At 40.8% G+C, this 24,924-nt stretch overlaps 1 protein-coding gene across 1 annotated transcript in view; it reads left to right on the top strand.

Moving 5' to 3' along the window:
* The window catches only part of LOC110451062 (nuclear hormone receptor HR96-like), a 297,379-nt gene that overhangs the window by 138,418 nt on the left and 134,037 nt on the right, over positions 1-24,924 (top strand). The window lies entirely within an intron of this gene.

A 24,924-nucleotide genomic window follows, 5' to 3' on the forward strand; every position in this document is an offset into this window, starting at 1 on the left:
ATTGTTCATGTCAGGATTGGTGACCTTTTATTGTTCATGTCAGGATTGGTGACCTTTTGTTGGTTTTTGTCAGGATTGGTGACCTTTTGTTGTTCATGTCGGGATTGGTGACCTTTTGTTGGTTTTTGTCAGGATTAGTGACCTTTTGTTGGTTTTTGTCAGGATTGGTGACCTTTTATTGTTCATGTCAGGATTGGTTGTTCCCTACAGAGGTTCACGTCTACAACTGAACAAATGTCCATGTGTCGGGATCAGTGACATAGTTTGTTCCCTACAGAGGTTTATCCCATTCATAGTGAATCATTATACATGTAGTGCAGATTTGAAAATAAAAAGTACAAAAAATAAACATATTTCTACACACATTTATGTAAATAGCCATCAAAACTACTTATTTCTTCATTAAGGAAATAAGGTTTACTAATGTAGAATTAATTAACTTCACATTTAGTATTTGTTAGAACCTGAAAAATGCTTTTGTTCATGTTTCTATCAAACGTTAATAAAGGCAGTATCCATGGTCACCACCTTAAATGTTAATTGTTTTCAAGTGAAATTATAAGGGTTATGTAGAAAGGGGGGCAGATTAGATCAAGGAATTGAAATGTATTCAACCAGGTTCAGATATTGTTTTATTATATATGATAAAGTATGGTATTACCCGGACTGGCCGATTGTTTCCTGTCCATCTCAGAGAGCTATTGTATTTGATGATAATCAGATATACATTTTACTTCAATTCAGATCCTGAGGGATGACTCATACCAACTTACTTTTCATCACTTTAGCGACCAACTCAGATCCATTCACTGTAACCTGTCACCCAACATTCCTTTGCACTTTATTAAAATTCAAATTTGTTTAAATTACCTCTCATGCTTTGGTCAGTTATCATAGCATCATGAAGAACAGTTTTAACACAGAAAAGCAGGTTTAAAGAAACCGTTTGACAGATGACATTAATTGTGATAACGAGTTCTATAGTACAGATAGGTATGGAAATCTAATGTGTTAAGGACAGCTACTTTAGTAATTGTTATGCTAAACATGCGAACAAGTTTTTCTGGTCAAGACTAAGGTTAAGTTTTGGTGGTTCGGGTGCTCTTCAGTAAACATTTTGAAGACCTATTGTAAGTTTGGTCAGATTTTGTAAAAGGTGATGACTTTTTGTTATTTTCTCTTTCAGTGACCTTTTGTTGGTTTTTGTCAGGATTGGTGACCTTTTGTTGGTCATGTCAGTGCTAGCTGACGACCTTTGGTTTTTGTCAGGATTTGTGACCTTTTATTGTTCATGTCACTTCTAGCTGACGACCTTTGGTTTTTGTCAGGATTGGTGACCTTTAATTATTGTTCATGTCACTGCTAGCTGACGACCTTTGGTTTTTGTCAGGATTGGTGACCTTTCATTGTTCATGTCAGGATTGGTGACCTTTTGTTGTTCATGTCAGTGCTAGCTGACGACCTTTGGTTTTTGTCAGGATTGGTGACCTTTTATTGTTCATGTCACTGCTAGCTGACGACCTCTGGTTTTTGTCAGGATTGGTGACTTTTTATTGTTCATGTCAGTGCTAGCTGACCACCTTTGGTTTTTGTCAGGATTGGTGACCTTTTATTGTTCATGTCACTGCTAGCTGATGACCTCTGGTTTTTGTCAGGATTGGTGACTTTTTATTGTTCATGTCAGTGCTAGCTGACCACCTTAGGTTTTTGTCAGGATTGGTGACCTTTTATTGTTCATGTCAGGATTGGTGACCTTTTGTTGTTCATGTCAGTGCTAGCTGACGACCTTTGGTTTTTGTCAGGATTGGTGACCTTTTGTTGTTCATGTCAGTGCTAGCTGACGACCTCTGGTTTTTGTCAGGATTGGTGACCTTTTGTTGTTCATGTCAGTGCTAGCTGACGACCTTTGGTTTTTGTCAGGATTGGTGACCTTTTATTTTTCATGTCACTGCTAGCTGACGACCTTTGGTTTTTGTCAGGATTGGGGACCTTTTGTTGGTTTTTGTCAGGATTGGTGTCCTTTTGTTGGTTTTTGTCAGGATTGGTGACCTTTTATTGTTCATGTCAGGATTGGTGATCTTTTGTTGTTCATGTCAGTGCTAGCTGACGGCCTCTGGTTTTTGTCTAGATTGGTGACCTTATGTTGTTCATGTCAGTGCTAGCTGACGACCTCTGGTTTTTGTCTAGATTGGTGACCTTTTGTTGTTCATGTCAGTGCTAGCTGACGACCTCTGGTTTTTGTCTAGATTGGTGACCTTATGTTGTTCATGTCAGTGCTAGCTGACGACCTTTGGTTTTTGTCAGGTTTGTCGACCTTCAATTATTGTTCATGTCAGTGCTAGCTGACGACCTTTTGTTTTTGTCAGGATTGGTGACCTTTTGTTGGTTTTTGTCAGGATGGGTGACCTTTTGTTGGTTTTTGTCAGGATTGGGGACCTTTTATTGTTCATGTCAGTGCTAGCTGACGACCTTTGGTTTTTGTCAGGATTGGTGACCTTTTATTGTTCATGTCAGTGCTAGCTGACGACCTTTGGTTTTTGTCAGGTTTGTCGACCTTTAATTATTGTTCATGTCAGTGCTAGCTGACGACCTTTGGTTTTGTTGATTGCCTTTTATCTGTGTTGGTAAACTTGTCAGTGTTGGTGACATTTTGTTTTTGTTGGTGAAATTTTGACTGCATTGATGACCTTTTCTTTGTGTTGACAACCTTTTGTCTGTGTTGATGATCTTTTCACTGTGTTGACCACATTTTCTCTGTGTTGACAACCTTTTTGCTATGTTGATTACATTTTTTCTTTGTTGACAACCTTTTGTCATTGTTGATGACCTTTTCTCTGTGTTGACAACCTTTTGTCATTGTTGGTGACCTTTTCTCTGTGTTGACAACCTTTTGGCTTTGTTGATGACCTTTTGTTTGTGTTGACAACCTTTTGTCATAGTAGGTGACCTTTTTTCTGTGTTGACAACCTTTTGTCATTGTTGGTGACCTTTTCTCTGTGTTGACAACCTGCTCTCTGTGTTGATGACCTGTTTTCTGTGTTGACAACCTTTTGTCTTGGTTGATGACCTTTTCTGTGTTGACAATCTTTGTCTTTGTTGGTGACCTTTTGTCTTTGTTGGTGACATTTTGTTTTTGTTGGTGACATTTTCTCTTTGTTGGTAACCTTTTGTCTTTGTTGGTGACATTTTCTATTTGTTGGTAACCTTTTGTCTATGTTGACAACCTTTTGTCTTTGTTGGTGACCTTTTCTCTGTGTTGATGACCTTAAGTATATGTTGATGACCTTTTCGCTGTGTTGATGACCTTTAGTCTGTGTTGATGACCTTTTCACTATGTTGACAACATTTTCTCTGTGTTGACAACCTTTTGGCTTTGTTGATTACCTTTTTTCTTTGTTGACAACATTTTGTCTTTGTTGATGACCTTTTGTCTTTGTTGATGACCTTTTCTCTGTGTTGACAACCTTTTGTCTTTGTTTGTGACCTTTTTTCTGTGTTGACAACCTGTTCTCTGTGTTAATTACCTGTTTTCTGTGTTGACAACCTTTTGTCTTTGTTAATGACCTTTTCTCTGTGTTGACAACCTTTTGTCATTGTTGGCGACCTTTTCTCTTTGTTGGTAACCTTTTGTCTTTGTTGGTGACATTTTCTATTTGTTGGTAACCTTTTGTCTATGTTGACAACCTTTTGTCTTTGTTGGTGACCTTTTCTCTGTGTTGATGACCTTAAGTATATGTTGATGACCTTTTCGCTGTGTTGATGACCTTTAGTCTGTGTTGATGACCTTTTCACTATGTTGACAACATTTTCTCTGTGTTGACAACCTTTTGGCTTTGTTGATTACCTTTTTTCTTTGTTGACAACATTTTGTCTTTGTTGATGACCTTTTGTCTTTGTTGATGACCTTTTCTCTGTGTTGACAACCTTTTGTCTTTGTTTGTGACCTTTTTTCTGTGTTGACAACCTGTTCTCTGTGTTAATTACCTGTTTTCTGTGTTGACAACCTTTTGTCTTTGTTAATGACCTTTTCTCTGTGTTGACAACCTTTTGTCATTGTTGGCGACCTTTTCTCTTTGTTGGTAACCTTTTGTCTTTGTTGGTGACATTTTCTATTTGTTGGTAACCTTTTGTCTATGTTGACAACCTTTTGTCTTTGTTGGTGACCTTTTCTCTGTGTTGATGACCTTAAGTATATGTTGATGACCTTTTCGCTGTGTTGATGACCTTTAGTCTGTGTTGATGACCTTTTCACTATGTTGACAACATTTTCTCTGTGTTGACAACCTTTTGGCTTTGTTGATTACCTTTTTTCTTTGTTGACAACATTTTGTCTTTGTTGATGACCTTTTGTCTTTGTTGATGACCTTTTCTCTGTGTTGACAACCTTTTGTCTTTGTTTGTGACCTTTTTTCTGTGTTGACAACCTGTTCTCTGTGTTAATTACCTGTTTTCTGTGTTGACAACCTTTTGTCTTTGTTAATGACCTTTTCTCTGTGTTGACAACCTTTTGTCATTGTTGGCGACCTTTTCTCTTTGTTGGTAACCTTTTGTCTTTGTTGGTGACATTTTCTATTTGTTGGTAACCTTTTGTCTATGTTGACAACCTTTTGTCTTTGTTGGTGACCTTTTCTCTGTGTTGATGACCTTAAGTATATGTTGATGACCTTTTCGCTGTGTTGATGACCTTTAGTCTGTGTTGATGACCTTTTCACTATGTTGACAACATTTTCTCTGTGTTGACAACCTTTTGGCTTTGTTGATTACCTTTTTTCTTTGTTGACAACATTTTGTCTTTGTTGATGACCTTTTGTCTTTGTTGATGACCTTTTCTCTGTGTTGACAACCTTTTGTCTTTGTTTGTGACCTTTTTTCTGTGTTGACAACCTGTTCTCTGTGTTAATTACCTGTTTTCTGTGTTGACAACCTTTTGTCTTTGTTAATGACCTTTTCTCTGTGTTGACAACCTTTTGTCATTGTTGGCGACCTTTTCTCTTTGTTGGTAACCTTTTGTCTTTGTTGGTGACATTTTCTATTTGTTGGTAACCTTTTGTCTATGTTGACAACCTTTTGTCTTTGTTGGTGACCTTTTCTCTGTGTTGATGACCTTAAGTATATGTTGATGACCTTTTCGCTGTGTTGATGACCTTTAGTCTGTGTTGATGACCTTTTCACTATGTTGACAACATTTTCTCTGTGTTGACAACCTTTTGGCTTTGTTGATTACCTTTTTTCTTTGTTGACAACATTTTGTCTTTGTTGATGACCTTTTGTCTTTGTTGATGACCTTTTCTCTGTGTTGACAACCTTTTGTCTTTGTTTGTGACCTTTTTTCTGTGTTGACAACCTGTTCTCTGTGTTAATTACCTGTTTTCTGTGTTGACAACCTTTTGTCTTTGTTAATGACCTTTTCTCTGTGTTGACAACCTTTTGTCATTGTTGGCGACCTTTTCTCTTTGTTGGTAACCTTTTGTCTTTGTTGGTGACATTTTCTATTTGTTGGTAACCTTTTGTCTATGTTGACAACCTTTTGTCTTTGTTGGTGACCTTTTCTCTGTGTTGATGACCTTAAGTATATGTTGATGACCTTTTCGCTGTGTTGATGACCTTTAGTCTGTGTTGATGACCTTTTCACTATGTTGACAACATTTTCTCTGTGTTGACAACCTTTTGGCTTTGTTGATTACCTTTTTTCTTTGTTGACAACATTTTGTCTTTGTTGATGACCTTTTGTCTTTGTTGATGACCTTTTCTCTGTGTTGACAACCTTTTGTCTTTGTTTGTGACCTTTTTTCTGTGTTGACAACCTGTTCTCTGTGTTAATTACCTGTTTTCTGTGTTGACAACCTTTTGTCTTTGTTAATGACCTTTTCTCTGTGTTGACAACCTTTTGTCATTGTTGGCGACCTTTTCTCTTTGTTGGTAACCTTTTGTCTTTGTTGGTGACATTTTCTATTTGTTGGTAACCTTTTGTCTATGTTGACAACCTTTTGTCTTTGTTGGTGACCTTTTCTCTGTGTTGATGACCTTAAGTATATGTTGATGACCTTTTCGCTGTGTTGATGACCTTTAGTCTGTGTTGATGACCTTTTCACTATGTTGACAACATTTTCTCTGTGTTGACAACCTTTTGGCTTTGTTGATTACCTTTTTTCTTTGTTGACAACATTTTGTCTTTGTTGATGACCTTTTGTCTTTGTTGATGACCTTTTCTCTGTGTTGACAACCTTTTGTCTTTGTTTGTGACCTTTTTTCTGTGTTGACAACCTGTTCTCTGTGTTAATTACCTGTTTTCTGTGTTGACAACCTTTTGTCTTTGTTAATGACCTTTTCTCTGTGTTGACAACCTTTTGTCATTGTTGGCGACCTTTTCTCTGTGTTGACAACCTGCTATCTGTGTTGATGACCTGTTTTCTGTGTTGACAACCTTTTGTCTTAGTTGATGACCTTTTCTGTGTTGACAATCTTTGTCTTTGTTGGTGACATTTTGTCTTTATTGGTGACATTTTTTTTGTTGGTAACATTTTGTCTTTGTTGACAACCTTTTGTCTTTGTTGATGACCTTTTCTTTGTGTTGACAACCTTTTGTCTGTGTTGATGACCTTAAGTCTGTGTTGACAACCTTTTGGCTTTGTTGGTGACCTTTAGTCTTTGTTGATGACCTTTTGTCTTTATTGATGACCTTTTGTTTGTGTTGACAACCTTTTGTCTTTGTTGATGACCTTTTCTCTGTGTTGACAACCTGTTCTCTGTGTTGATGACCTGTTTTCTGTGTTGACAACCTTTCGTCTTTGTTGATGACCTTTAGTCTTTGTTGATGACCTTTTGTTTGTGTTGACAACCTTTTGTCATTGTTGGTGACCTTTTCTCTGTGTTGACAACCTGTTCTCTGTGTTGATGACCTGTTTTCTGTGTTGACAACCTTTCGTCTTTGTTGATGACCTTTTCTATTTTGACAATCTTTGTCTTTGTTGATGACCTTTTCTATGTTGACAATCTTTGTCTTTGTTGGTGACCTTTTACTCTGTGTTGACAATCTTTGTCTTTGTTGGTGACCTTTTGTCTGTGTTGACAACCTTTTGTCTTTGTTGGTGACCTTTTGTCTGTGTTGACAACCTTTTGTCTTTGTTGATGACCTTTTCTCTGTGTTGATGACCTAAAGTTTGTGTTGATGACCTTTTTTCTGAGTTGATGACCCTTTTGTCTTTGTTGGTGACCTTTTTTTGTGTTGACAACCTTTTGTCTTTGTTGGTGACCTTTTTCTCTGTGTTGATAATCTTTGTCTGTGTTGGTGACTTTTTCTCCATGTTGATGACCTTTTGTCTTTGTTGGTGACCTTTTGTTTGTGTTGACAACCTTTTGTCTTTGTTGGTGACCTTTTCTTTGTGTTGACAATCTTTCTCTGTGTTGATGACCTTTTCTCTGTGTTGACAATCTTTGTCTTCGTTAGTGACCTTTTTTTCTCTGTGTTGACAATCTTTGTCTGTGTTGGTGACTTTTTCTCCATGTTGATGACCTTTTGTCTTTGTTGGTGACCTTTTGTTTGTGTTGACAACCTTTTGTATTTGTTGACAACCTTTTCTCTGGGTTAAACATCTTTGTCTTTATTGGTGAAATTTTCTCTGTGTTGATAACCTTTTCTCTGTGTTGACAATCTTTGTCTTTGTTGGTGACCTTTTTCTCTGTGTTGACAATCTTTGTCTTTGTTGGTGACCTTTTTCTCTGTGTCGACAATCTTTGTCTTTGTTAGTGACCTTAACTCTTCGTTGAAAACCTTTTGTCTTTGTTGGTGATCTTTTCTCTGTGTTGATGACCTTTATTCCATGTTGATGACCTTTTGTCTTTGTTGATGACCTTTTGTCTTTGTTGACAACCCATTTGTCTTTGTTGGTGACCTTTTCTCTGTGTTGATGACCTTTAGTCTGTGTTGATGACCTTTTGTCTTTGTTAGTGACCTTTTGTCTTTGTTGACAACCTTTTCTTTGTGTTGATGACCTTTTTTCTGTGTCGACAATCTTTGTCTTTTTGGTGACCCTTTGTCTTTGCTGTTGACCTTTTGTCTTTGTTGACAACCTTTTGTCTTTGTTGGTGACCTTTTCTCTGTGTTGATGACTTTTAGTCTGTGTTGATGACCTTTTATCCATGTTGATGACCTTTTGTCTTTGTTGACAACCTTTTGTCTTTGTTGGTGGCCTTTTCTCTGTGTTGACAATCTTTGTCTTTGTTGATGACTTTTTCTCTGTGTTGATGACCTTTTGTCTTTGTTGACAACCTTTTTTCTTTGTTTTCAGTTTTGTATTAAGTCCAGTTGTTTTTGTGATAGCGGTGTCAGAACTTGTTTTTGGTTTATTTCACCTCTGGTGAGTTTTTGAAAATGCTGGTCAATAAGATTCTATGACAGCCAAGATGACCACGACTTCCCCAGAAGTACAAGTGAAACTTTTATAGTGGTGATAGATCAACAATTATCAGACAGCATCTTGCAAGCGTTGTCCTATTTGACCAGACCAAAATGATAAAACATTGAAATATTTCATCAAATTTATCATGTTTGTTTGGAAATAAACAATAGAAATTGAAATCAGAAGTTTTTCCAAGGCAGTACTTAATCAAATATAATCTTATAATCTGTCAAAACTGTGAGTTACCTACTCTAGCAGGTGTAAGCCTAGGCTGTACATCATGTTGACAGATGATTTTCTCAGTACTTTACTGTCATTCCTCCAGTCAAATTTAACATAACAACTTCACTAATCTGATGTCAACCACTCCTTGTCGACCAGTCTGGGTTTCAGTGGCCATCTTTATTGAATTTTGTCTCTGTAAATACAGATTTATGTTTCCATTATATGTAGTCAGTTTGAAAACGTACTATTTTACTGGTAATAAACCCTTCATGTATAAGCCCACCCCATCTTGTAACAGATATGTATAAGCCCACCCCATCTTGTAACAGATATGTATAAGCCCACCCCATCTTGTAACAGATACGTATAACACTTTCATGTTGTAGGGTAAAACTATTGTTTTCATCCTAAAATTGTTTGCTTTGTTTCACCTTTTGCACGTCATTTGTCACCTTTATTAATTCTGTATCAGTTTATCCAGAGTTTATTGTCCCCACCCAACATAGCGGGGGATATGCAAGTCAGTGGGGGATATGTAAACGTGTTTCCTGTGTCCGCTGTGTCCGTGGGGTTTCCAGGCTAACACAATTGTACAACATAACTTCATGAAACTTTGCATTACATTATAGCATTTCTCAAACACTATTCAAGATAATTTCAGGAAGCTTTATATGCATACACATGTAGTGTAATCTGTTCAGGTGTTTAGCTATTGGTGAGGTTCTTTTTTGATATTTTACCTGTTACCAATGAAACAAATAACCTAACATTATTACAGATAACCGTAATATGCACCTGAATCTTGAAAGGCTTTTGCATATTTTGTCACACCAGACCCTCCATCATACTGTTCCCCTCAACCCTTTCACACCTTGTCCTCGGTAGGGGGATCGGATTAACTATAATCCTTGTTTTATTTCATTTCACATTGTATTAGTTTAAAAGGCCACAAAACTTAATATAAGTACTATAAATAGCTAGTTGAACATCCTATAGTTTACCGAACATACAGAACATATACAGAGTAGTGGTGGATCAACCATACCCCCCACCCCCATCTGTCCCGTTACTACAGGTGAAATATATACAGAGTAGTGGTGGATCAACCATACCCCCACCCCCATCTGTCCTGTTACTACAGGTGACATATACAGAGTAGTGGTGGATCAACCATACCACCACCCCCATCTGTCCTGTTACTACAGGTGACATATATACAGAGTAGTGGTGGATCAACCATACCCCCACCCCCATCTGTCCTGTTACTACAGGTGACATATATACAGAGTAGTGGTGGATCAACCATACCCCCACCCCCATCTGTCCTGTTACTACAGGTGACATATATACAGAGTAGTGGTGGATCAACCATAACCCCCACCCCCATCTGTCCTGTTACTACAGGTGACATATATACAGAGTAGTGGTGGATCAACCATACCCCCACCCCCATCTGTCCTGTTACTACAGGTGACATATATACAGAGTAGTGGTGGATCAACCATAACCCCCACCCCCATCTGTCCTGTTACTACAGGTGACATATATACAGAGTAGTGGTGGATCAACCATAACCCCCACCCCCATCTGTCCTGTTACTACAGGTGACATATATACAGAGTAGTGGTGGATCAACCATAACCCCCACCCCCATCTGTCCTGTTACTACAGGTGACATATATACAGAGTAGTGGTGGATCAACCATACCCCCACCCCCATCTGTCCTGTTACTACAGGTGACATATATACAGAGTAGTGGTGGATCAACCATAACCCCCACCCCCATCTGTCCTGTTACTACAGGTGACATATATACAGAGTAGTGGTGGATCAACCATAACCCCCACCCCCATCTGTCCTGTTACTACAGGTGACATATATACAGAGTAGTGGTGGATCAACCATAACCCCCACCCCCATCTGTCCTGTTACTACAGGTGACATATATACAGAGTAGTGGTGGATCAACCATACCCCCACCCCCATCTGTCCTGTTACTACAGGTGACATATATACAGAGTAGTGGTGGATCAACCATAACCCCCACCCCCATCTGTCCTGTTACTACAGGTGACATATATACAGAGTAGTGGTGGATCAACCATAACCCCCACCCCCATCTGTCCTGTTACTACAGGTGACATATATACAGAGTAGTGGTGGATCAACCATAACCCCCACCCCCATCTGTCCTGTTACTACAGGTGACATATATACAGAGTAGTGGTGGATCAACCATACCCCCACCCCCATCTGTCCTGTTACTACAGGTGACATATATACAGAGTAGTGGTGGATCAACCATAACCCCCACCCCCATCTGTCCTGTTACTACAGGTGACATATATACAGAGTAGTGGTGGATCAACCATAACCCCCACCCCCATCTGTCCTGTTACTACAGGTGACATATATACAGAGTAGTGGTGGATCAACCATAACCCCCACCCCCATCTGTCCTGTTACTACAGGTGACATATATACAGAGTAGTGGTGGATCAACCATAACCCCCACCCCCATCTGTCCTGTTACTACAGGTGACATATATACAGAGTAGTGGTGGATCAACCATAACCCCCACCCCCATCTGTCCTGTTACTACAGGTGACATATATACAGAGTAGTGGTGGATCAACCATACCCCCACCCCCATCTGTCCTGTTACTACAGGTGACATATATACAGAGTAGTGGTGGATCAACCATAACCCCCACCCCCATCTGTCCTGTTACTACAGGTGACATATATACAGAGTAGTGGTGGATCAACCATACCCCCACCCCCATCTGTCCTGTTACTACAGGTGACATATATACAGAGTAGTGGTGGATCAACCATAACCCCCACCCCCATCTGTCCTGTTACTACAGGTGACATATATACAGAGTAGTGGTGGATCAACCATAACCCCCACCCCCATCTGTCCTGTTACTACAGGTGACATATATACAGAGTAGTGGTGGATCAACCATAACCCCCACCCCCATCTGTCCTGTTACTACAGGTGACATATATACAGAGTAGTGGTGGATCAACCATAACCCCCACCCCCATCTGTCCTGTTACTACAGGTGACATATATACAGAGTAGTGGTGGATCAACCATAACCCCCACCCCCATCTGTCCTGTTACTACAGGTGACATATATACAGAGTAGTGGTGGATCAACCATAACCCCCACCCCCATCTGTCCTGTTACTACAGGTGACATATATACAGAGTAGTGGTGGATCAACCATAACCCCCACCCCCATCTGTCCTGTTACTACAGGTGACATATATACAGAGTAGTGGTGGATCAACCATAACCCCCACCCCCATCTGTCCTGTTACTACAGGTGACATATATACAGAGTAGTGGTGGATCAACCATAACCCCCACCCCCATCTGTCCTGTTACTACAGGTGACATATATACAGAGTAGTGGTGGATCAACCATAACCCCCACCCCCATCTGTCCTGTTACTACAGGTGACATATATACAGAGTAGTGGTGGATCAACCATAACCCCCACCCCCATCTGTCCTGTTACTACAGGTGACATATATACAGAGTAGTGGTGGATCAACCATAACCCCCACCCCCATCTGTCCTGTTACTACAGGTGACATATATACAGAGTAGTGGTGGATCAACCATAACCCCCACCCCCATCTGTCCTGTTACTACAGGTGACATATATACAGAGTAGTGGTGGATCAACCATAACCCCCACCCCCATCTGTCCTGTTACTACAGGTGACATATATACAGAGTAGTGGTGGATCAACCATAACCCCCACCCCCATCTGTCCTGTTACTACAGGTGACATATATACAGAGTAGTGGTGGATCAACCATAACCCCCACCCCCATCTGTCCTGTTACTACAGGTGACATATATACAGAGTAGTGGTGGATCAACCATAACCCCCACCCCCATCTGTCCTGTTACTACAGGTGACATATATACAGAGTAGTGGTGGATCAACCATAACCCCCACCCCCATCTGTCCTGTTACTACAGGTGACATATATACAGAGTAGTGGTGGATCAACCATAACCCCCACCCCCATCTGTCCTGTTACTACAGGTGACATATATACAGAGTAGTGGTGGATCAACCATAACCCCCACCCCCATCTGTCCTGTTACTACAGGTGACATATATACAGAGTAGTGGTGGATCAACCATAACCCCCACCCCCATCTGTCCTGTTACTACAGGTGACATATATACAGAGTAGTGGTGGATCAACCATAACCCCCACCCCCATCTGTCCTGTTACTACAGGTGACATATATACAGAGTAGTGGTGGATCAACCATACCCCCCACCCCCATCTGTCCTGTTACTACAGGTGACATATATACAGAGTAGTGGTGGATCAACCATACCCCCCACCCCCATCTGTCCTGTTACTACAGGTGACATATATACAGAGTAGTGGTGGATCAACCATACCCCCCACCCCCATCTGTCCTGTTACTACAGGTGACATATATACAGAGTAGTGGTGGATCAACCATACCCCCCACCCCCATCTGTCCTGTTACTACAGGTGACATATATACAGAGTAGTGGTGGATCAACCATAACCCCCACCCCCATCTGTCCTGTTACTACAGGTGACATATATACAGAGTAGTGGTGGATCAACCATAACCCCCACCCCCATCTGTCCTGTTACTACAGGTGACATATATACAGAGTAGTGGTGGATCAACCATAACCCCCACCCCCATCTGTCCTGTTACTACAGGTGACATATATACAGAGTAGTGGTGGATCAACCATAACCCCCACCCCCATCTGTCCTGTTACTACAGGTGACATATATACAGAGTAGTGGTGGATCAACCATACCCCCCACCCCCATCTGTCCTGTTACTACAGGTGACATATATACAGAGTAGTGGTGGATCAACCATACCCCCCACCCCCATCTGTCCTGTTACTACAGGTGACATATATACAGAGTAGTGGTGGATCAACCATACCCCCCACCCCCATCTGTCCTGTTACTACAGGTGACATATATACAGAGTAGTGGTGGATCAACCATACCCCCCACCCCCATCTGTCCTGTTACTACAGGTGACATATATACAGAGTAGTGGTGGATCAACCATACCCCCCACCCCCATCTGTCCTGTTACTACAGGTGACATATATACAGAGTAGTGGTGGATCAACCATAACCCCCACCCCCATCTGTCCTGTTACTACAGGTGACATATATACAGAGTAGTGGTGGATCAACCATACCCCCCACCCCCATCTGTCCTGTTACTACAGGTGACATATATACAGAGTAGTGGTGGATCAACCATACCCCCCACCCCCATCTGTCCTGTTACTACAGGTGACATATATACAGAGTAGTGGTGGATCAACCATACCCCCCACCCCCATCTGTCCTGTTACTACAGGTGACATATATACAGAGTAGTGGTGGATCAACCATACCCCCCACCCCCATCTGTCCTGTTACTACAGGTGACATATATACAGAGTAGTGGTGGATCAACCATACCCCCCACCCCCATCTGTCCCGTTACTACAGGTGACATATATACAGAGTAGCGGTGGATCAACCATACCCCCCACCCCCATCTGTCCTGTTACTACAGGTGACATATATACAGAGTAGTGGTGTATCAACCATACCCCCCACCCCCATCTGTCCCGTTACTACAGGTGACATATACAGATTAGTGGTGAATCAACCATACCCCCCACCCCCATCTGTCCCGTTACTACAGGTGACATATATACAGAGTAGTGGTGGATCAACCATACCCCCACCCCCATCTATCCCGTTACTACAGGTGACATATATACAGAGTAGTGGTGGATCAACCATACCCCCTCCCCCATCTATCCCGTTACTACAGGTGACATACACAGAGTAGTGGTGGATCAACCATACCCCCACCCCCATCTGTCCCGTTACTACAGGTGACATATATACAGAGTAGCGGTGGATCAACCATACCCCCCCCCCCATCTGTTCGTTACTACAGGTGACATATATACAGAGTAGTGGTGGATCAATCATACCCCCCTCCCCCGCCCCCATCTGTCCCGTTACTACAGGTGACATATATACAGAGTAGTGGGGGATCAACCATATCTCCCACCCCCATCTGTCCTGTTACTACAGGGGACATATATACAGAGTAGCGGTGGATCAACCATACCCCCACCCCCATCCGTCCCGTTACTACAGGTGACATATATACAGAGTACCGTTACTACAGGTGACATATACAGAGTAGTGGTGGATCAATCATACCCCCCTCCCCCGCCCCCATCTGTCCCGTTACTACAGGTGACATATACAGAGTAGTGGTGGATCAACCATATCTCCCACCCCCATGTGTCCTGTTACTACAGGTGACATATATACAGTGTAGCGGTGGATCAACCATACCCCCAACCCCCATCTGTCCTCTTACTACAGGTGACATATATACAGAGTAGTGCAGATTAGTGGTGAATCAACCATACTCCCCACCCCCATCTGTCCCGTTACTACAGGTGACATATACAGAGTAGTGGTGGATCAACCATACCCCCCACCCCCATCTGTCCTGTTACTACAGGCGACATATATACAGAGTAGTGGTGGATCAATCAACCCCCCCACCCCCACCCCCATCTGTCCCGTTACTACAGGGGACATATATACAGAGTAGCGGTGGATCAACAATACCCCCACCCCCATCTAGCCTGTTACTACAGGTGACATATACAAAGTAGTGTTGGATCAACCATATCCCCACCCCCATCTGTCCCGTTACTACAGGTGACATATATACAGAGTCGTGGTGGATCAATCATACCCCCCACCCCCATCTGTCCTGTTACTACAGGCGACATATATACAGAGTAGTGGTGGATCAATCAACCCCCCCACCCCCACCCCCATCTGTCCCGTTACTACAGGGGACATATATACAGAGTAGCGGTGGATCAACAATACCCCCACCCCCATCTATCCTGTTACTACAGGTGACATATACAAAGTAGTGGTGGATCAACCATATCCCCACCCCCATCTGTCCTGTTACTACAGGTGACATATATACAGTGTAGTGGTGGATCAACCATACCCCCAACCCCCATCTGTCCTGTTACTACAGGTGACATATATACAGAGTAGCGGTGGATCAACCATTCCCCCACGTCCAATCTGTCCCTTTACTACAGGTAACATATATACAACAGAAATATCCCCGTTACTACAGGTGACATATACAGAGTAGTGGTGGATCAACCATACCCCCCACCCCCCCCCCCATCTGTCCCGTTACTACAGGTGACATATATACAGAGTAGCGGTGGATCAACCATACCCCCACGTCCAATCTGTCCCTTTACTACAGGTAACATATATACAACAGAAATATCCCTACAAACCAAACACAGATAAGTCTTTGTGAATTTGATATATCTGTATAATGTCCACTTAATGTATCTGTGTTCATGACAAAACAATCAACAACAGTCTGAATGGAAATCAGTTTCAGGCACTGACGAGCTTTAATTAGAATTGAGAACAAATTGAGCTGAATAGGAAGTTGTTCTGTCTACAGTTTGGAATGGTGATAGAGAATTTTTTTTTAAATAGTTCATACATGAGAGACTGTGAGTTTGTTATCAACATCATCATCATCAACATCAATGACAAATGTGGAAATGAAACAGAAATACTGTTATTGTGTGGGAGATTGTTATCAGGATATGATATCAAACATCCCCCATGTTTAATTAACATATATGTCAGGTAGTCACTCGCCTGGAATTCACAATATAAACTTTGATATTTTATGAATATACATGACTGGTGGGGGTTTTCTGTGAATGAGTGAGGTATTAGACTTGACAGCAGAGTTTAGCCCATTCTCCAATAGAGCTCTCACAGGCATTCCTCACGCTCCTCACAGATAGATGTGCACCACCTAACACCATTAATAATGAATATTTATTTTTCTGTACATTAACTTATTCATGGATGTTATCCATGGGTCAAAAACTCTACACCCCCCAAAAGGTGTCATAAAGAGGTGCCATTAACATTAGATGACCTTATTGGAGGGTCTAAAGAGTCCCCCTGTCTCTGTGTAGTATCTGTTGTGCTATTTCCCTTGAACATAACACAGGTATTCATAACACAGGTATTGATTAAATTTTTCTTCAAGTAAGTTTACCAGGTAATGTTACAGACACTGTTCAGGGGAGACAACCACTGCTGAAATCTGCAGCCAGATGTATATAAACCTGAGTGGTACTGAACCAGGAGTGTATACAGTCTTTAGGAGGAATGTCTTCTTACCACAACAAACCTGTATCATGTTCATCTCTACTGCTGCTGCTGACATAAAGAGTACCTGTATGTTATGATTCCTACCTGTGTATGATGTAGTAACCCTACCTGTATAAAAGTGATCACTAACTTGTTAAGTGACCTCTAACTCTGTATAGTGCCCCCATCTCTATAAAGTAACAAAAGTAAATATACTGACCTCCACCTGTATAGAAAGACCTATATGACTCTTATGTTTTGTGAATTTTTAGCTCACCTGGCCCAAGTGAGAAAAGAGGGCTTAATCTTCAAAAGCCTTCTCCTTCTGTACCTATGGAGCTATTTTAACCAAATTCATTCTAGTGCATCTTTAGGCGAAAGGGAATAAATTTGGTTCCTGGTGGGGGAAATTAGGAGTCAAAACTTGAAAAACCCTTTCCTTCTGTACCATATTTAAACTGAATCTAGTCTGGAGCATCCTTGGCCAAAGGGTTCTCAGTTTTGTACGAATGGATGATGTGGACCCCCTTGGGGCAGAGGGGCTGGGCCCAATAAGAGAACTTAAAGAGTGAAAAATCTTTTAAAATATTTCTACTTCCAAACCAATAAAGGGATTTAAACAAAATTTTGTCTTGAGCATTCTTGGCCAAAGGGTTCTCAGTTTTGTATAAATGGATGATGTGATTTCTACCTGTATATAATGACCTCTACCAGTATTAAGTGATATTTACCTGTATATAATGACTTCTACCTGTATAAAGTTATATTTACCTGTATATAATGACCTCTACCTGTATTAAGTGATATTTACCTGTATATAATGACCTCTACCTGTATTAAGTGATATTTACCTGTATATAATAACATCTACATGTATTAAGTGATATTTACCTGTATATAATGACCTCTACCTGTATTAAGTGATATTTACCTGTATATAATGACCTCTACCTGTATTAAGTGATATTTTACTTGTATATAATGACCTCTACCTGTATTAAGTGATATTTTACCTGTATATAATTACCTCTACCTGTATTGAGTAATATTTACCTGTATATAATGACCTCTATCTGTTTTGAGTGATATTTACCTGTATATAATGACCTCTATCTCTATTCAGTGACCTCTAACTGTATACAATGACTCCTAGCTTATATAACGAGGTCATATAATTAACAGTTTATCTGAGAAACTGGATACCTGCACCTACATTTGTAGACCAACTCTTGTGTATTGATCTGCTGTTGTTTTGTCGGTGAATATTAGATTATTAAAACTACCTGTTTGATCTGTTGATAAAGTTTCTGCCTTTGTGGACAGTGACACAGGTCACTGGTGACATACGCTACTTTGTCAGAATGACATTTATGTGATGCACCTTTAGCCTAAATTATAAACAGCATTGAAGTGTAAATAAAAACTTAAATTATGGATTTTATCATTTTTTCTGCCTTCAAGTCCTAGTAGGAAATAAAAGTAACCAGTTTATGAGTGTATCAATATTATATTTGAATGTCAGTCAGAGGGGTTCTGTGTTAGAATGTAAGTCAGGGGAGTTCTATGTTAGAATGTCAGTCAGGGGAGTTCTGTGTTAGAATGTCAGTCAGGGGAGTTCTATGTTAGAATGTCAGTCTGGGGAGTTCTGTGTTAGAATGTCAGTCAGGGGAGTTCTGTGTTAGAATGTCAGTCTGGGGAGTTCTATGTTAGAATTTCAGTCAGGAGAGTTCTGTGTTAGAATGTCAGTCAGGGGAGTTCTGTGTTAGAATGTCAGTCTGGGGAGTTCTATGTTAGAATGTCAGTCAGGGGGGTTCTATGTCAGAATGTCAGTCTGGGGAGTTCTGTGTTAGAATGTCAGTCAGGGGAGTTCTGTGTTAGAAAGTCAGTCTGGAGAGTTCTATGTTAGAATGTCAGTCAGGGGAGTTCTGTGTTAGAATGTCAGTCAGGGGAGTTCTGTGTTAGAATGTCAGTCAGGGGAGTTCTGTGTTGAATGTCAGTCTGGGAAGTTCTATGTTAGAATGTCAGTCTGGAGAGTTCTATGTTAGAATGTCAGTCAGGGGAGTTCTATGTCAGAATGCCAGTCAGGGGAGTTCTGTGTTAGAATGTCAGTCAGGGGAGTTCTGTGTGAGAATGTCAGTCAGGGGAGTTCTGTGTTAGAATGTCAGTCAGGGGAGTTCTATGTTAGAATGTCAGTCAGGGGAGTTCTGTGTTAAAATGTCAGTCTGGAGAGTTCTATGTTAGAATGTCAGTCAGGGGAGTTCTGTGTTAGAATGTCAGTCAGGGGAGTTCTGTGTTAGAATGTCAGTCAGGGGAGTTCTGTGTTAGAATGTCAGTCAGGGGAGTTCTGTGTTAGAATGTCAGTCAGGGGAGTTCTGTGTTAGAATGTCAGTCAGGGGAGTTCTGTGTTAGAATGTCAGTCAGGGGAGTTCTGTGTTAGAATGTCAGTCAGGGGAGTTCTGTGTTAGAATGTCAGTCAGGGGAGTTCTGTGTTAGAATGTCAGTCTGGGGAGATCTATGTTAGAATGTCAGTCAGGGGAGTTCTGTGTTAGAATGTCAGTCAGGAAGTAGAATGCTGGTCAGGTGATCTGTGTGTAAATTCCTATATTAGATGAGAACAAAGGAGATCACAGCCCACATTGTTCCTATCACACAAAGGTCATTAACACTGGCACCCCGTTATGTAATCTGCTGAAGAAGCTACTTATTGGTGTTAAGTTCCTTTGAGACCAGATACTTGTACCTTCTGACCCGACCTCCACTCCTCCCACCCCCAAGTGTTAGCCTTAAGACAAAATTTCAAACATTGATAGACATATTTGTCTTAGAAAGCAAATGTACACACATATGTGAAATCATGTTTTGATAGGGAAAGAAAAATAAAACCAATACCCAAATTTGGACTTTTAAGTGTAAATTATAATCTTGAGGTGTGGTCTGACTTTATTGAGAGTCCTGTTGGCCTGACATGACACCACAACTTCTGGTCCCTTTATAGCCGTCTGTAGGCCAGCTATATTGTTCTCTGGTGGGGTTAAGTCCTCTGTGCCATTAGAGTTATACAATAAGTGTTCAAAGGGTATTTGTCAGAGAAAATGATGGAAATTTAGAGGCTGTGAAGGCATACGTGACAGTTTGGATGATAATCACCCTCACCAACAAAGAAAACACTGTAATTGTTATTGATTCTGGTACCTGAAAAACAACTTAGTTTGTTGTCAAGTTGCACAACTGCAGGTTTGCCCTCCTGATCAATCAATTTTAGGAATAATACCTCATTTGTTTCTGAGTTTTGTGTTGTGTCGATATATCCAAGTGTGAAGCTCTTGACCTTCAGCAAAGTCCTGCCGCCAGACAGGAAGAATCTCACCTGTCAGCCATCACTGAAGAATCTCACCTGTCAGCCATCACTGACGGCCACATGTAGTTCACACCTGACAGAAGGCTGGACCAATGCTGATGTAGTACACCGGGTCACTTGATTTAAAGGGGTATTTTTTAAATGGTGCAGGACCATTTTTACAGGGATGGAGATATTATAATTCATACCACAATGACAAGCATGATAAAAGATAGAAATACAGCAACATGTGTTTTTTATTCACCAGCCACAGTTGTCAGAGGTCTTAAATAAAACATGTAACACTTTGGGTAAAGGGGTCTTGTCCAGTAAGGGTACAAGACTCCCAATCATTACTGAACTTGGGTAAAGGGGTCTTGTCCAGTAAGGGTACAAGACTCCCAATCATTACTGAACTTGGGTAAAGGGGTCTTGTCCAGTAAGGGTACAAGACTCCCAATCATTACTGAACTTGGGTAAAGGGGTCTTGTCCAGTAAGGGTACAAGACTCCCAATCATTACTGAACTTGGGTAAAGGGGTCTTGTCCAGTAAGGGTACAAGACTCCCAATCATTACTGAACTTGGGTAAAGGGGTCTTGTCCAGTAAGGGTACAAGACTCCCAATCATTACTGAACTTGGGTAAAGGGGTCTTGTCCAGTAAGGGTACAAGACTCCCAATCATTACTGAACTTGGGTAAAGGGGTCTTGTCCAGTAAGGGTACAAGACTCCCAATCATTACTGAACTTGGGTAAAGGGGTCTTGTCCAGTAAGGGTACAAGACTCCCAATCATTACTGAACTTGGGTAAAGGGGTCTTGTCCAGTAAGGGTACAAGACTCCCAATCATTACTGAACTTGGGTAAAGGGGTCTTGTCCAGTAAGGGTACAAGACTCCCAATCATTACTGAACTTGGGTAAAGGGGTCTTGTCCAGTAAGGGTACAAGACTCCCAATCATTACTGAACTTGGGTAAAGGGGTCTTGTCCAGTAAGGGTACAAGACTCCCAATCATTACTGAACTTGGGTAAAGGGGTCTTGTCCAGTAAGGGTACAAGACTCCCAATCATTACTGAACTTGCTCTGTTTTATTCTTTTAGAATACATGAACTGATTTGGTATATTTCAAATTAAAACTTTGAAACCCAGTGAGCTATTTATAAGACCTCTGGCATGGACCCTTTGTATATTTGTATGTGATATAAAAGAAAAACAACATTCTTGATTAAACATGATGTAGCCTGGTTATACTGTGGTCTAATGTTCTGATTGAGGATAATGATCAGGAGCCATGGCAGACCATAGTTAAGATTATGATTAAATACCTTACAGCTGACGGGTTATTTGTACATATGCTGTCCTTGACCACTGGTCAAATGGATTTGCAACAAAGAGTGTTGTTTAATCTTGGTCCTTGGTGTAATGTGAGACGTGGCACTTATCCTACCTGTTCTGTACAAGTAGGTCATCGCATGGATTCTTTGTAACTTACAAAGTTTTCATTAAAAGTTGGAAATATTTTCACTTTAAAAATGTGATTACATTGTATTGATTTGGTACTGTTATGTCAAGTACTTGTACAGTACAAGGGGCATCCTTTATTGGTTGATCCAGGTTTCACTTAATTCTGCAGTTATATATAAATTATAGAAATACCTGTATAGGTACTGATACCTGTATAATGACCATACCTGATATTTATCATAAACATATATTTAGGGATACCTACCAATACAAGTTTTTACCTGTGTATAAATGATACCTATCTATAACTGACAACTGTCTATAACTGAAAACTGTCCATAACTGACAACTGTCTACAACTGAGAACTGTCTATAAAGTACAACTGTCTATAAAGGAGATGTATCTATGAAGGGCACTTGATATATAGGAGACTGTTTAATGTTTATACATATTAATTGACATGTAACGATAAACATCTATAACTTTTCAGACTTTGCCAGACCTACTGCATAACCCAGATACATAATCTTACTCCTCATACCTACTACAGCTGATGTAGACACCGGTCACTTTTGTCCACCTCAGGTGGGTCATTATAGTGACTATTTGTTCTTCGCTGGTCTATATCTAGTCCAGTTATCTGGTCATTGGTCAAAGTGTTCTTATCTAAGGTCAGCAATGATGGTCATTACATGTAGGTCACCTGAGTGCCCAGTGCATACTCTGTTATCAACATGGTGTTAGTCAATGAAAGTGCACACTTAACTAAAATTCAACCTTGAATATTCACTTCATCTGCAATTACATACTGATGATATTATGTAAATATTTAAGAAGGTCGTTCGAGTGTACAGGTAAAACTGTTGTAGTGTACAGGTAAACTGAGAGGTTATATCAATAAGTGATTGCTGGATGTTGAGAGTGTACAGGTAAAATTCATAACAGTGTACAGGTAAACTGACTGGTTATTCCTGGACATTGAGAGTGTACAGGTAACTGTGTAAGTATATAAATTACAGCTTGCTGGACAAATACTTATCTTGACCTGTACTATGTAAGGTTAGTTGAATGTAACCACTTGTACCAGCAAACAAGAAATATTTGTGTTTTACTGTAGAATATTCTTTAGAACACACACTATCTCATCAATCTGTGTGTCTGCAGCATACTGACAGCAGCACTAACAGCCAGGAAACTGTCAACAAGACTATACCATCAGCTTAAGTACTTACATACACCTGCTTACCTAGTTACAACACCTTCTCTGGTGTTTTTCTCACTTATAACTATTTCTAACATCTATTCAATTTACTCTAACTTAACCCCAGCTCTGATCCCGACTCAAGTTTCCTCTCACTGGCCCCTACTTACCCAGCTGTGACCCCAACTCAAGTTTCCTCTCACTGACCCCTACTTACCCAGCTCTGATCCCTACTCAAGTTTCCTCTCACTGGCCCCTACTTACCAAGCTGTGACCCCTACTCAAGTTTCCTCTCCCTGACCCCTACTTACCCAGCTGTGACCCCAACTCAAGTTTTCTCTCACTGACCCCTACTTACCCAGCTCTGATCCCTACTCAAGTTTTCACTTACTGACCGACCCCTACTTACCCAGTTCTGATCCCTACTCAAGTTTTCACTTACTGTGCGACCCCTACTTACCCAGTTCTGATCCCTACTCAAGTTTTCACTTACTGACCCCTACTTACCCAGTTCTGATCCCTACTCAAGTTTTCACTTACTGAACCCTACTTACCCAGCTGTGACCCCGACTCGAGTTTCCTCTCACTGACCCCTGCTTACCCAGCTCTCAATATACCTCCAGGTTTCACTTACTGACCCCTTCTTACCGAGTTCTGATCCCTATTCAAGTTTTCACTTACTGACCCCTACTTACCCAGTTCTGATCCCTACTCAAGTTTTCACTTACTGACCCCTACTTACCCAGCTGTGACACCTACTCAAGTTTTCACTTACTGACCCCTACTTACCCAGTTCTGATCCCTAATCAAGTTTTCACTTACTGACCCCTTCTTACCCAGTTCTGATCCCTATTCAAGTTTTCACTTACTGAACCCTACTTACCCAGCTTTGACCCCGACTCGAGTTTCCTCTCACTGACCCCTGCTTACCCAGCTCTGAATCTGACTCAAGTTTTCACTTACTGACCCCTACTTACCAAGCTGTGACCCCTACTCAAGTTTCCTCTCACTGACCCCTACTTACCCAGCTCTGACCTGGACTCAGTTTCCTCTCACTAACCCCTACTAACAGGTTCTATTTGCTCTTTAGGAAAACCTGTCTTGGTAATAATCACATAGTCATTTATTTATTTTTTGTAAAGAACTGGCTTTATTTTTTAGAATATCCTTCCACAGCTATATACCATGGAGTATATATCTTAATTTCTGTAGTTTATCTGTATAACTATTGATAAGATTTTGACACATTTATCACAAATTAAATGAAAGAATAAATTTGTGATGGTACATAACATTATGGTCGCCTTTTAAATTTGCGCTAGAGAGAAAACCCTGTAGCTCAGTGGTAGCTAGAGCATTTGACAAGGAAGTCTGCGGTTCGATCCCTAGTGGAAGCACACTATTCTCTTTCAGCCTGTTACAAATGGTGTCCATGGCTCTCTCTGTCATTGTAGTGTTTGAGGGCAAACAAATTTATAAATGGGAGAAAAGCATGGCAGATTTTAATTGTACATAACATTATGGTCACCTTCTAGCTTTGCGCTAGAGGGGATTTCCCTTTAGCTCAGTGGTAGAGCGTCTGTCTAGGAAGTCTGGGATCAGGGGTTCGATCCCCTGTGGAAGCACGCTATGTCTTTCCTGTTACAAAGTTCAAATAAACCCTGAAACTCCATTCCTGTCAAATATAACACTATCGTCTGACTATTTTATTAATACACATTGATTAGAGTGAAATTCTGCTGACGTAAAATGATTATTGACCTATAAGTGTATGTATACTAATTCCTGTTAATATAGGAGTAAGGTCATGTGTTGATTACTGACATCATAGACTCATGTGGGAAACGGTGTTATACAAATATAGTGAGGTAGTAAGCTGTAGTAGATACAGGTACTGGACATTATAAACATTGTGAGATATACACTGGGGTAGATAGGAGAAATGGTACTGGGCATTATAAACATTGTGAGATAAACACTGGGGTAGATAGGAGAAATGGT

Source organism: Mizuhopecten yessoensis, unplaced genomic scaffold (assembly GCF_002113885.1).
Source record: "Mizuhopecten yessoensis strain PY_sf001 unplaced genomic scaffold, ASM211388v2 scaffold611, whole genome shotgun sequence".
Lineage (NCBI taxonomy): Eukaryota > Metazoa > Mollusca > Bivalvia > Pectinida > Pectinidae > Mizuhopecten > Mizuhopecten yessoensis.